Genomic DNA, 13,109 nt, shown 5'->3' on the forward strand with positions numbered 1-13,109 from the left:
GGCTAAGCCGACCTACCAGTTCTCCAACTCACAGGGCTGGTCACTCCAGAGCAGGACTCGAACTCGGACCCATGTTTGTAACCACAGTACTACCGTGATTTATGTGCTTTTTGTGTGTATAATTCATTTGTTTCCGGCATGAAAGGATATTTAATTAATGTTCGGTTGTCTTGTCTATCTCATTAGCTCACAATCAATCTTTATACTGTTCAATTGTACTCTTTTCCCCTGGAGAAAGGAATGGAAAGAGCAGGGGTCAGAATGAGGAGGGGCTCCATTCTTTATCTGGTACCTCATCTCATCCAAGTCCCCAACGAGGGAGAAGGAGCAAATGTTCTCTTCATCTTTTAAAGAGAGGGCTCCACTGAGGGTGACTTTCTCAATTCCAAAACCAAGGCTGGGGGCAGGGCACATGCAGCAACAAGAGCAGTATCACCTGTAGGAAGGCGAAAAGAGCTCACGGGAGGGCTCCGGTGGTGTGACTCATTTAATTTCAATCGATAAAAAATACCACAGTCTAAAAATACTAGCATGCAATGGATTTGCTCTTTCTTGATATCTAGCAAGTTTCCACAGCCCCCATGTAACATTATCATGTACCAGTGAAAGGAAGAGTCTACAGACAGGGAAAATCAATGCCACAGGCAGGCTGAAAACCAGGCTGGAGGAAAGGAAGAGAAAGGGCATAGTTAAGAAGAGGGGAAAGGCTGAGAAAAAGACATCATCACAAGGACTCTCAAGCATCATCCAACAATCATATAATCATTCATTCAAGAGAGAGTTACTGAGGTCTTATTTTGTGGAAGATTTTACAGAGGGCAAAGCAAGAGCACAGCGTCCATGGTGGCAGCAAGTGGCGGGGCTCAAATACACTTCTGATCCCGGTACCTTGCACACTTGTCCTCAGTATAAAGGCAAAGAAAAAAAAGTAAAATAATACTCTGTAAAATCAACGCATTGCTGAAAAAAATTAAAGAAGACCTAAATACCTGGACAGACACACCACGCACATTCCTGGATCAGAAGACAGCGCTCTTGAAATGGCAGTGCTCCCCAGAGCGATCCATACATTCAACGTGGTCTCGATCACAATCCCAGCAGGCTCCTCTGCAGAAACTGACAGCTTGCTGCTACAATTCATATGGGAATTCGAGGGTCTAAGTGACAAAAACATACTTGAAGAAGAAGAACAACATGAGAGGACCTGTAATTCTCAATATCAAACCTTACAACTGTATCTCCAGGTGAGGTTAGAGGCCATCTTTAAGTTATTATTGTTTTTATCCTTATTTTCCAAATTCTCTACAATGAATATAACTGTTACAATATGAAAACTAAAAAGTAACGTACCTTTTAAAACATGCACACCGATTCATTCATTGGGAAAAAAATATTTTAACTATAAAGAGTTAAACAAATATCTAGTGAGAAAGGACTACTTAAAAAAAAGTGCGTTTAAATTTTTCATAAATTGAAAACTGAAAAGCACAAACACATCAAGTTTCTAGGGAGACCGATGCAACATATTAATAGTTATTTCCATAATTCTAATTTAACAATGAAAACTCAAGAAAGGGAAAACTGTGATTGACAGCCAACTGCAAACACATGGAGAGCAAAGGCCTAGAAATCACAGTTCCTTTAACTCTGCTACTGACTCAATAGGAGAGGAAATTCCTCACTGAGGGGACAGTGGAATCCCATGCATAAGAGAGGATACACTGTACAAACTGCACTAGAATCGGGGGTGATTTTCTTAGAAGAATTCTAAAGTTACAACATTGCTGAAAAAGTATAAAAACACTGACAGACAGATTAAAACACACAGTCATATATATTATATAGAAACATATGAAGTCTGCTCCCATGTTGCATAGAAATACAAACATATTTGTTCATTTATGGGCACTGATTACTTTATCCCAGGTAGAATATTTCAACTAAAACAAATAATCAATAATACACTCTTCTTGTCAAATTTAGTTGATAAGTTACTCTGCTATGTAACCATAATGTGTATAAGATAGATCTAAAGTTAGTGAAAAAGAGCTTTGTGTGGTTTCTTGAACTCTTCTCAAAATTCCAAGCTTAATTTTAAAATAGAACTGAGCAGTATTTCTATATGCTCTTTTCCCTCGTGAAATGAACAACACAGTCTGTTGTCCAAATACTGTCCTTACAATGATTCACGAGCACCGTATCCTAACAAAACTGCTGGACAGCAAGGCACTATCCAGACACTGTGACCAAACAAATGAAACACAAAGAAGACAGTGACCATATTCTGGAGGGCTTATAATCTGTGTCAACATCGGGGTTTTTATTTGATTGGTTTGATTGGGTAGCAAAATGAAATCAATCAGGTACTTTCTTCTTTGAGCATTCTGTAAGTCATGACTGTTTTTAGTGTCATGAGCAGGAGAGACTTAAGCATGAATTGATTGGGTCAACTAGCAACAATCATCACTCGAGGGTGAGTAATAAAGAAGATAACTGATAGCAATGCTTCTGCCTACATGAGACCTAAAATAAAGCTACACTGACCTCTGCAAGGAAAATGAGGTGATGCGGTCCCCAATGAGAAAACAAACTAACAAGAAATCAAAAAAGGAAAGACTTTTTCATTAACGATTCCAGGAAGGAGTGGAGCATGGAGGGGAAGAGCACAGATGCTCGGGACAAACATGAGGGTCTGAACTCCCACAACACTGGGTAGCTGTAACACTGATATGTCAGTGAAATTTTCTGCATCTCAGTCTCCTATCCACAGACTGGGAAGAACAACAGCACCCATCTCCTAGAACGGTCCTAAGAATTAAGTTATTTTATATATAAAAGTTTAAATAAAATACCTCGGATTTTAAATATTACCCCAAAAGCACAAGGAACAAAGAAAACAGAGATAAATTGGAGTTCATGAAAATTTAAAACTTTGCTTCAAAGGACACCATACAGAAAGTGAAAAAAAACACACAGGAGAAAATTTTTTCAAATCATTTATCTGATTAGGAATTTGTATCTCCAAATAAGAAAAAAACTCCTACAACTCAACAATAGAAAGGCAACTCAATTAAAAAGTGAATAATGGATCTGAAAAGGTATTTTTCAAGGAAAATATACAAATGGCCAATAAGCACAATCAAACGATGTTCAATATCTTTAGCTTTAAGGGAAATAAAGTCAAAACCACTAGGAGAAACCGCTTCACACTCACTACAATAGGTTATAATTAAAAAAGTGTAACAAGCAGTAATGAAGACACAGACTAATTGGAGCTCGCAGCCCTTGCTGGTGAGGACGTAACACAGCGTGGCCACTTTGGAAAACAGCCTGGCAGGGCCTCAGAGAGTGAAATGTTTGGTTTCTGGATGACCCAGCAATTCTGCTCTCTGGGCACACACATAAGAGAACTGAAAAGAAATGTCCACATAAAAACTCCTACAGGAATATTCACAGCGCCATTATTCATTACAGCCAAAAAGCAGAAACAAAAAAAATGCCTATCACCTGATGAATGGGTAAACAGTGGGTCCCAGCCATACAGTGGAATATAATTCAGCAATGGCAAAGCATAGAGTACTGACCCAGGCCGCAACATGGACAAAAATTGAAAACGTTACTCAGTGTGAAAGAAGTCAGTCACAATAGACGGTTCCATTTACTTGAAATGACTGGGTTTACATGAAATGTCCAACACAGGCAAATCCACAGAGAGAGAAGAGTGGCTCCTTGGGGCTGGGGGAGGATGGGGAAAATGGGAAAGACTGCTTATGCGTACGGGGCTTCCTGTTGGGGGGATGAAAATGTTCTAAGATTCACTGGGATGCACAATTCTCGGCATAGGGTAAAAACCGCTGTATATGTTAATGGGTGAATTGTATTAAAACTCTTAAGAACAAAAGCCACCTCGGGCCAGTACCTTCCCATAGTAAATGCAAATTGCGAGCTTTTATTACAGGAAGAAAAACTGCCCTCAGCATGAAAGCAGGAGATCAGCAAATGTGAGTTAACCGAAATTGGATAAGAGCATTTCACTTGAAACAGTTGCTGAGTGTACATGAAATATTCACAAATAGGAAAATCAGTTTGACATCACGAAGAAGCATTCTGCTTCAAATGATGATCAAGGATTCGGCAAGCCCAGCTGCTAGAAATGACCAGAGAAGAAACCTGGTTCTTCAAACAAGCACCAGAGCCAACAAGGAAATGGTGGTGAGGAAAGCAGGTGGCCGAAAATCTGGAACAGTTTGCTACAAGTAATTACTCCACTGAAAATTCAAAAGTAAAATGAAAATGATGCAATGCTGTGTTGACCTCGCATGAATGGGCTTCCTCCGGTGCTCCACAGTTCTGTTATCCCGAATGAGAGACTCAGGAGTATCAGCATGGCTCCTGGGAGCCCCAAGTGACTGCCCACCAGCACGCTGACCACCATCACATCTGCCAGGGTTGAATTGTAGAGAAGAGACCAACTTCTGAAAGGCACAGGAAATGTTGACAAGGGAAGAAAAGGCTGTGGTCAGTCCTGGGATAGAGGCCCTGTGAGCAGAGGCCAGAAGGCTGCAGGTGAACCACAAGGAAGCAGATCTCAATTATGTTCTCTCTCTCCCTCCGGTAGGAGAGATAAAACTGCATCCTTCTCACCTGGAACTCTGGGTTCTGGCTGGCAGAAATCTTACCGACACGGAATGATTATTCAAGACAGTGGAAAAAGTCCAGAAATCGATAGGGAGTAGGGAGCCTACTCCACGAGCCTCTCAAATTCTCCCATATTTATTGTGTTTAATCAAAGGAAATAGTCATTAACTGTTGTGTGATAGTAAGCAGGAACTTGGGCAAAGTCTGTATGAGACAGAGATTGTAGAATCCACCAGGAGTGCATAGTCTTAGTGTATCTTTAGGGAAGTCATGGGGTGAGAGGAACAAAATACATTCTTTAGATATGTGAATTACAAAGCAGACAACCAGACCAGCCAGGTCCTTGTTGTGGGGGTAACAGACTATCTAACAGCACACAAGCCCAGCTTTTATAGCTGAGGTCCTGGGTCCTTGCTTTGCAATGAGCAGAGTGCTATCTAAAACCTCAACTATGCAAGCAAAGCATTGTCTCTGCTCTTTAAGGCAAGGAGACAGGAGTGAGGATGCACAGGCCCCTGCTTGCAAAGCAGTTACTAAGCATATTTTTTCTTCTTAAAGTTGACAGGCGGCTGGGGTCTGTTACAATTTGTTAACCCAATCAAGGGCTCCCAAATGGAACCATTATGGAGAACACCCTGGGATGACAAATCCTGGTTTTTGGTCATTTCCTGCCAGCTTCAGCCACTCTAGCAGGGTCTAGGCACATCCCTGAATAACGATCCCACAGAACCACCCACATTCTTAACTCCTGGTGCTTGAAACTTAATTTTAGCTCTACACAATTTAAGTAGAAATGTTTCAGAAATAAAAGATATTATATAATTTTTATAGCTCATCATAGGACTGATTTTTCTTATTGCTCTAAGCTGCTGCTACTTGGTAAAGCGCCTAACTCTGCAGGTGAATTCAATACTTTCCATTGTGCATAACTAGCCAGTTTGGTCTCGCTAACTTCTATTGGTCAAATACCGATACACTTAATTGATTTCATTTTTCATCAATTTCAACCGGGAGGAGAGGGAGTGTCACTCTTTTCCTCAGCCCACCCTCAATTCTTTTATCATCAGCAACTCAGGCCTCCTGAAAACAAGACAAAGCATTTGTTTCCCTTCTTCTACACTTTCCACAAACCCAACAGAAAACATCAGCCTGAAGATAGAATTCAACACAAATGTTAAAACAAAAATCTATAAACCTGAAGTATTTCCATCTCCGAATCATGATACACAATGACATGAGAATAAGTGTGTCAGGCACAAAGCATGCGTGAGCCTAACCACCTGATATATATTCTTCAAAGGAAGGAAGGTTTTCGTATGTTATATTATCACTCTTTGTCATTGTTTCTGATTAAGCCAAAAAATAGTTTATGAAATAATTTAGCACTGCAATAACAGATTTTTGTTGTATCAATTACAGAAGACATTCAGAGGGGATGGGGAAACCCACCTCTGTAAAAAATGCAAAATATCTTCCCCTGTTAAGAACACGTATACAAAATGCAACAGAGAATTCAAATTCTTGTGGAGAGGAGCAAAAGCCACAGAACCAAAGCAAAGTAATACTATGAGTGAATTCAAAATTCACTGGACAAACATGCTCAATGCATTCAATGAATATTAAAGGCACACTGCAAAACATTCACTTAATGATCTGCAGGCTAGAGGAACAATTTCACTCTTTAACAGACAGCAGAAACCAATAGGGTGCCCCACCAAACTACGACCAAAGAACAATCAGGTTTTTAAAAGTTCTGACAAATCAACATGTTCTAAAGATCAAAATCCAAAAATTTTAAACATTCATAATGTTTCACCATAATGTTCACCACAATGAAACAAGCACTTAAAAAAACAAAAAAACCCAAAGAAACTAAGCACATAGATCATGTACCTGGATCAATGAGCACTTCATGTACCACTGGAAGAAAGAACAGGCTATAGCCTTTTACTTGAAAAATAAAACTACTTTCAAAGATAAACGCTAACACACATTTCATCATTCATGTTGTCTTGAAAAACCTGAGGCCCTTGTATCTGATTAGAAAAGCAATTCTGAGTAATAGTATGTTACATTTCAGTGCCAGTTTGCTTTAGAAGAAAAGAGAAAAGAAAAGCTACTGTTTCTCATATCCTGCATAAAGTGTGAAGTGCCTCCTTGCCTCTTTCTCCTCCCGTTTTCTAAGCTCATGCTCCACAACACTTCAGAAACAAGTATGAGAACCACTTATTCCCACCAATATGCCAAATGACAAAAGAAAATCAATTTATTTTTGTAAATATATGCCTATACCTTGAACTGGAGGAGAAAGGTATCAAAGTCTATATGGAAATTATTTCTACCTTCCTGAAATCACACACACAAACGTTCACACAGACACAGACACATACCCCCTGGATTACTGGGCACTTCAAAAGCTTAAGACTTACAACTTCTAGAAGATAACTTTGTAGTTAGTTTAAAATACAAAACTGTCAGCTTTTGAAAGCCTTGATCATCTGCTAAACCATCCAAATATCAAAGAGACCCAATTAGCCTTTTCTGTAGAATGTAATTTCCCATGATGGCAAAACAGACCCTAAGAAGTTCTGGATCCAAGTCTTGTGTTTATCACTAGCTACGATCGTTTTTAAGCACATTAACAGATTCAGAAATGTATGTCCCAACAACATTTATTCTTATTGAAATAGTATACGTGTTCAATTGCCTATACAGAGACTAGGTCCCATGATGGTGTTTAAGAGCTCTTTTGTGTATTGCAATGTGTATTTTTAAGTGCAGACAAGGAGAGTGGCTATTACTCAGTTGTAGAGCACATGTTTAGCATGCACAATGTCCTGGCTTCAGTCCCCAGTACTTCCAAAAAATAAATAAAAATAAGGGCATATTTAAAAATAAGAATAAAGTTATAAAAAATACAGACTAAAAACCACTGCAATGTAAAAGCCACAATTACAATAAAAAAAAAAGTGTTTCTATCAAATATTGACTATATGCCAATCACAGAGACAACCAGAAATCACACCTGATAACCATCACGTGTGATTCTCAGCAACCCTACTAAGTAGACATGGATGAGAAACCCGGCCCTGCGGATGAGGAGACGGGGCTCGGAGTAGCCGGGGACGCTGACCGTCCTGCTCCCCGGGACACCGCGTCAGCCCAGGGCAAGCGCTGACGGAGCTGCACAGAGGGGACTCCCAGCTGCATGGAACCTTGGGGCACTGGGGAGTCCCAGAAAACACTAAAAATTGTTCAGTGAAAAACCAGCTCAAATATATTACACTGTGCCACATCCTTTAAACAGGGAACATGACTGAGACCGTTTTGATGCCTCCGTGTCCTTTCTGTCATCATCAGTTACTTGCCCGCTCAGCGCAACCAGTGATAAACTGGACCCCATATGAACTGCACTCAGATGGAAGAGCTTTTAAAGTTGTTTTATGAAGTTTGTAGGACTCTGTCTATGCCTCACAGGTGGTCATCCATCATTTCTCACCGGTGTGGATGTACCACCTGAAATCACTCCTTTCTGCTTTTTAAAGTCCCTTCATCTACTCCAGACTTTTCAACAGCAAAGAAGAAGCTCAACCACACACAGTGGACAGCTTCTCACCAAATGGACTTGAACAGCCCATCAGACTTCCTGGAAGCCCTTTTCTTCTATTAAACCCACTATCAGGTACTTCATCATTTTCTGATTAGTGGACTTGGCCTCTGACTGGCCTACTCAGAGAGCTCCCAGCCTCACATCCGGGTGTGGGATAGGACCCTGCTGTTGGGGGAAATCAGTGCGGAAGGCGGACATACTCCAGTCAGGACTGCATGGGTAGAAGTGCCACAACGTGCTCAAAAATTATGCAGTCAGCACCCCTGGGCTCCCATGGACTGGTTTCACATTAACCAAACTCATGAGACACTGATGCAAGAAAACCAGAAACTTAACTTATTAATGTAACAGAAGATGTGAAACTATGAACCAGGCTGCAATATCAGAGCTCAACCATGAGTACATTTTCTCCTCAACGGCCTAATCACGGGCAGGCAGTCACATGGCAAGCATGGACAGAAGCAGAGCAGGAAGGGTTTCTAGATTAACTCAATGGACTAAATTTCTGTTATACGAAAAGTTCTACTGCCTGGAAAACAATTAACGCTTATCACGGTGCACTCTTTGTGGACAGTGGCCGATACTCGACTGTGAGCACCTGTGTAACTCTCCTTTCTCTGTCTTTCTGGGCTAAATGATGCACAGAGGTACAGAGATCAAGGCATGCAGGTACATCTAAACAACCAAAGCTCATCTCTGTGAGCCTCAAAACCAGACAGCCAGGGTTAAAATACCAGCTCTGCCACTTACTAGTTTTCTGACTTTGGCCAAATTACTTACCCTCTGTGTGCCTCAATTTCCACACTGTAAAACTGGGATAACAATCAAACCTTCCTTACTCGCTTGTTGAGAAGATTGAAGGATTCATTTCTGTAAAACTCTCAGAAAAGAATGCAGCACATTTTTGGTGCTCAACAAACGTCAACTTAATATTAAAGTGATTTACAAGTCTCCCTTCTAATCATCTTCTGTGTTTCCTGGCTAGACTAAGTCCCAAAGGAAATCCTTATTTCTCCTTTTATAAACTCTTGGGGAGCAGCCTTCTGTTCCATCCCACCACCAGTTTAAACTGAATTAGGGGATGCCTCCTCCCCACTCCTCTGGGCCATGGAGAGTGCTTCTCCCTTCACAACCCTGACCCCTGGCCCACAGCTAGCCCTCGTCACACTAACAGAGTGAGTTGTGATTCCGGGGAGACAAGCAAGGCATATGAAACCCTTACTTTCCCTCCAGTGTTGGCCACCATTGGGAAGCAACCGGGATGCTCAGCTCCATGGCAGGACAGCCCTGTGCATGATGGGGCACATCCTCTCAAGGGAAGGCTCGCTGTGGCCCAGAGATACCTGCGACAGGGTGAGTCTCTACTTCTGGGACACAGAATCATGACACGCATTTTCCCAGAGCCCTGAAGTTCATGGAGAACGTGGCTTCATCAGTAACAAAGAACACATTTATCGCCTGCCTAGTCTTTTGTGTCATCTCTCAGTTGGCTGCTGGAGACAACATGTGTATAAGTATTGGATCCCCTTAAGCCCCAACATATATAAAGTAACAAAAAATTCTGTGGCTTAACGTTGGTTCAGGGCGACTGTGTAACAGTTCTAACTCTGCTAAATGCTAAATTATGGGTATAGGAACTATGGAACCTCCTCAAATATCTTTCATCATAAAACCAGCTTTTCTTATTTTCCTGTTTCTTAGTAATTGCCAAAGACCATAAATGATGGCTTCACAGAAAACAGCAGCTAAAGTTTAAGAGCCCTCTTGACATACACACTGTGGGAAACACTTTACATAATTTCTAATTCTCACAATTCTACAAAGCAGACACCAGCGTCCCCATCTCACAGACGAGGGAAAAACTCAGAACGAACTGACTCAGGCTCACGTGGCTCAGTGGCAGCACGTGCACGCAAACCCAATTCAAAACACTACACCCCTTCGTATATGTACCAAATCACCTCCCACCAGTTAACAGACAGCGGCGGGGTCAATACTCAGGGAACTCAATACACTTTTCACCTTTAAGGTGTTCCCAGAGGCCACTTCTAGCTCTTTTTTAAAATCCTGGCTCACTGGTTTCTAACACTGGAAGCAAAGTCAGATTTTGCCACTGTTTGCACAGCAAGTCTGAAATGTTCACAGCGAGATGACAGAATAAAACTAAGATATAAGCAGAGTAATTTTTACACGTAGAGAGACACAATGGAAATTGTGCTATTCTGAAGCGTTAAGCAAAGATATCAAAATAAAATCACGTTGTTTAAGCCTTCTTTGACAAACAGGAAAATTAAGACTGTAAGAAGGTGCATCTGTGCCACCTATGGCTAAAAAGACCTTCCAGGTTGCCGGGAAAGATGCAACACAAAAATTGCCTGTAGGATCAGAAACGAGAATCAGGTAACTAAAAGCTTACGTACCACATACTACACTTTGATTCGGGGGAAGGGAGGGGTATACAGTATTTAATCTGATATTGCTAACAGTCCTGAATATAAACAGAAGACATAGGCTCATGGAAACTCATCTTAAAAGAGGGAAGAATACAGTCCAGCCACTTCATTTTACAGGAGGGGAGACTGAGACCTGGGATCTGTCCTCCTGGCAATCCGCAGCAAATCTCTCCTAGGCCTCATGTCTTGCACTGTAGCAAAAACCAACAGATCTGTACTACGCCTACATTCATAAAAGTCACGTCTGTATTTTTCCAACAGCAGGTTATCTAAGTATCTTGCAAAATACTTCTCAAAGAGCCAGGATATCATACAAGTTTGTTGAAATACAAAAACATTTATTTACAAAATAAAACAGCATGAGCTTTATTCTCTCTATTAAAAAAGTGACACGTCAAATCAATGTTTTGATATTTTAAACCTGTTAAGAGTGCAGGAAAAAAAATCAAAATTTTCTTTAATCACAAAATAGAGAAGCTTACTCCCTGAAAATGATCAATGTGGACTTTCCTAAACTTAATGGATCTGTTCAGAGTCAGACGAATTTAAATGTCTGAGTGGATGGTTACACGGCAACATGAATTCTGAGTTGCAACAATACATATGCTGAGTAAATAACCTTCAAGGTCATCTGCTTAAGGCAATGTAACTAGTCCCTGTCTCACTGGAATGTTACAGATTTCATTAAAACTTCATACTGCACTAAAAAAAGAATCCTTGTTTCTTTAAACCATTTTCATATATATCATATATATACATATTGAATATGCATCAGAAATAAGCCACCCTCTTTAGTATTCAGAGTTGATCCTTCTAAACTATCTGTCATTGTGACAGCATATTTTTATTAAGCACCTCTTGGGTGCTTTGTATACAAGGCGTCTAACTCTCACAGTCAGACAAGGTAAACGATAGTACTCAAATTTCACAAATGACGAAATGTGCTTAAGCCATGAAAACAACTAACATATTCATCATCAGGAAAGAAAAGAGTAAGGATTTTACGTACAATAGTCTCTGACAATCTTTTCTTCCATACTAAGACTACATAAAACCAATTCAGTCTTTGTAAGTATTTCTGACAATAAGGGCCACTAGAGAAAAACAAGTAACATCATTAGCAATGGTTGGATTTTCAAAGCCCACTTCTCTTTTGCACTATAATTACTTTTAATGTTTTGCTGTTAGTGCTTACAGAGCACTAAATTTAAATACTAAATTTTTAAGTAACTACCTGAAAATAAAACATTTGTGAAAATGTACAATTTTAACTTATGCCACTCTGTCTCACTTTCTCACTGGTGTCTCTCCTTTCAAGGCCTCATCAGGCTGAGATCACAAAAATCGGTCATTTATGGGCTCAGAGGAGTTCGGGAAACAACTCAACGGGAGGATGATTAGAGGAGCAATTAAGAATGCATCCTGTGCAGCCAGGGTTCCAGCACCGAGCTACCCACCGCCAGCTGCGTGTGATTTGGGACAAGCTGGCCCATCTCTCAATCCCTCAGCTGCAAAAAAGGAGACACTGATACCTACCCTCCAACACCTGCTATGAAGTAAAACTTGAGGAAGGTATTTTAGCCTTAGGTAGGTGACCACTTACAGTGAGTTTGGTCATTATGATGATGAGGATGGCTGTTAACAAATTAAGCTAGACCAAAAAGGAGAAATCACCATAAAGGAGAATCATTTTAAGTCAATGAGCATTTCCTTTTGGATGGATTGCAGAATATTCTATTGATTTTTTTATTAAACCAAGTTTTGTCCATTAATTATAGATTTACAGGTTCATGGACAAGTCTCCAGAAAAAGAATTAGAGGCCTCTAACCTCTGAATATTAAGAAAGTAAAGTTTAAAAAAAATCAGGGGGGAGATTATACCTCATTTGGGAGAGTATGTGCTTAGCATGCATGAGGCCCTCAGTTCAGTCCCCGATAACACCATTTTAAAACTTTTTTTTTAAGAAATGGAGAATTACAGCAAAAAATGGAGGAATACAGAATTTTGTTAGAGACTCAACTCAGATTTAAGATGGGGAAAAAACATCTATTTCTGAGTGTGAAGGAAAAGCCCAGCTGGGCTAACAAGCTAAGTCACAAATCTAAGTGTGATAAGTGTCAGTTTACTGATATAAGTTCTGCTGGGCTAACTTGTAAATCTAAAGTTTAGTGTCAGTTTACTGGGCTAACAAGCTAACTCGTAAATCCAAGCTCAACTAGCGTCAGTAACGTGATCTGTTCCAAATTGATAAGCTCCAGTGTACTGATTCCTTGCTTTATGTTGTTTCAACCTTATTGGCTAATAGCCCCATACTTGTAATTAACCCTATAAAACCTCATGTGCACGTCTTGGAGGTGCTCAGAGCTTCGGAGCAGAAGCCCCTCTGAGCCCACCGGCGTAATAAATC

General features: G+C 40.4%; 1 pseudogene; it reads right to left on the bottom strand.

The window, feature by feature from the left end:
- The window catches only part of LOC140694623 (melanocortin-2 receptor accessory protein 2-like), a 70,353-nt pseudogene that overhangs the window by 27,283 nt on the left and 29,961 nt on the right, over positions 1-13,109 (bottom strand).

The sequence above is a fragment of the Vicugna pacos genome, unplaced genomic scaffold (assembly GCF_048564905.1).
Source record: "Vicugna pacos unplaced genomic scaffold, VicPac4 scaffold_66, whole genome shotgun sequence".
Lineage (NCBI taxonomy): Eukaryota > Metazoa > Chordata > Mammalia > Artiodactyla > Camelidae > Vicugna > Vicugna pacos.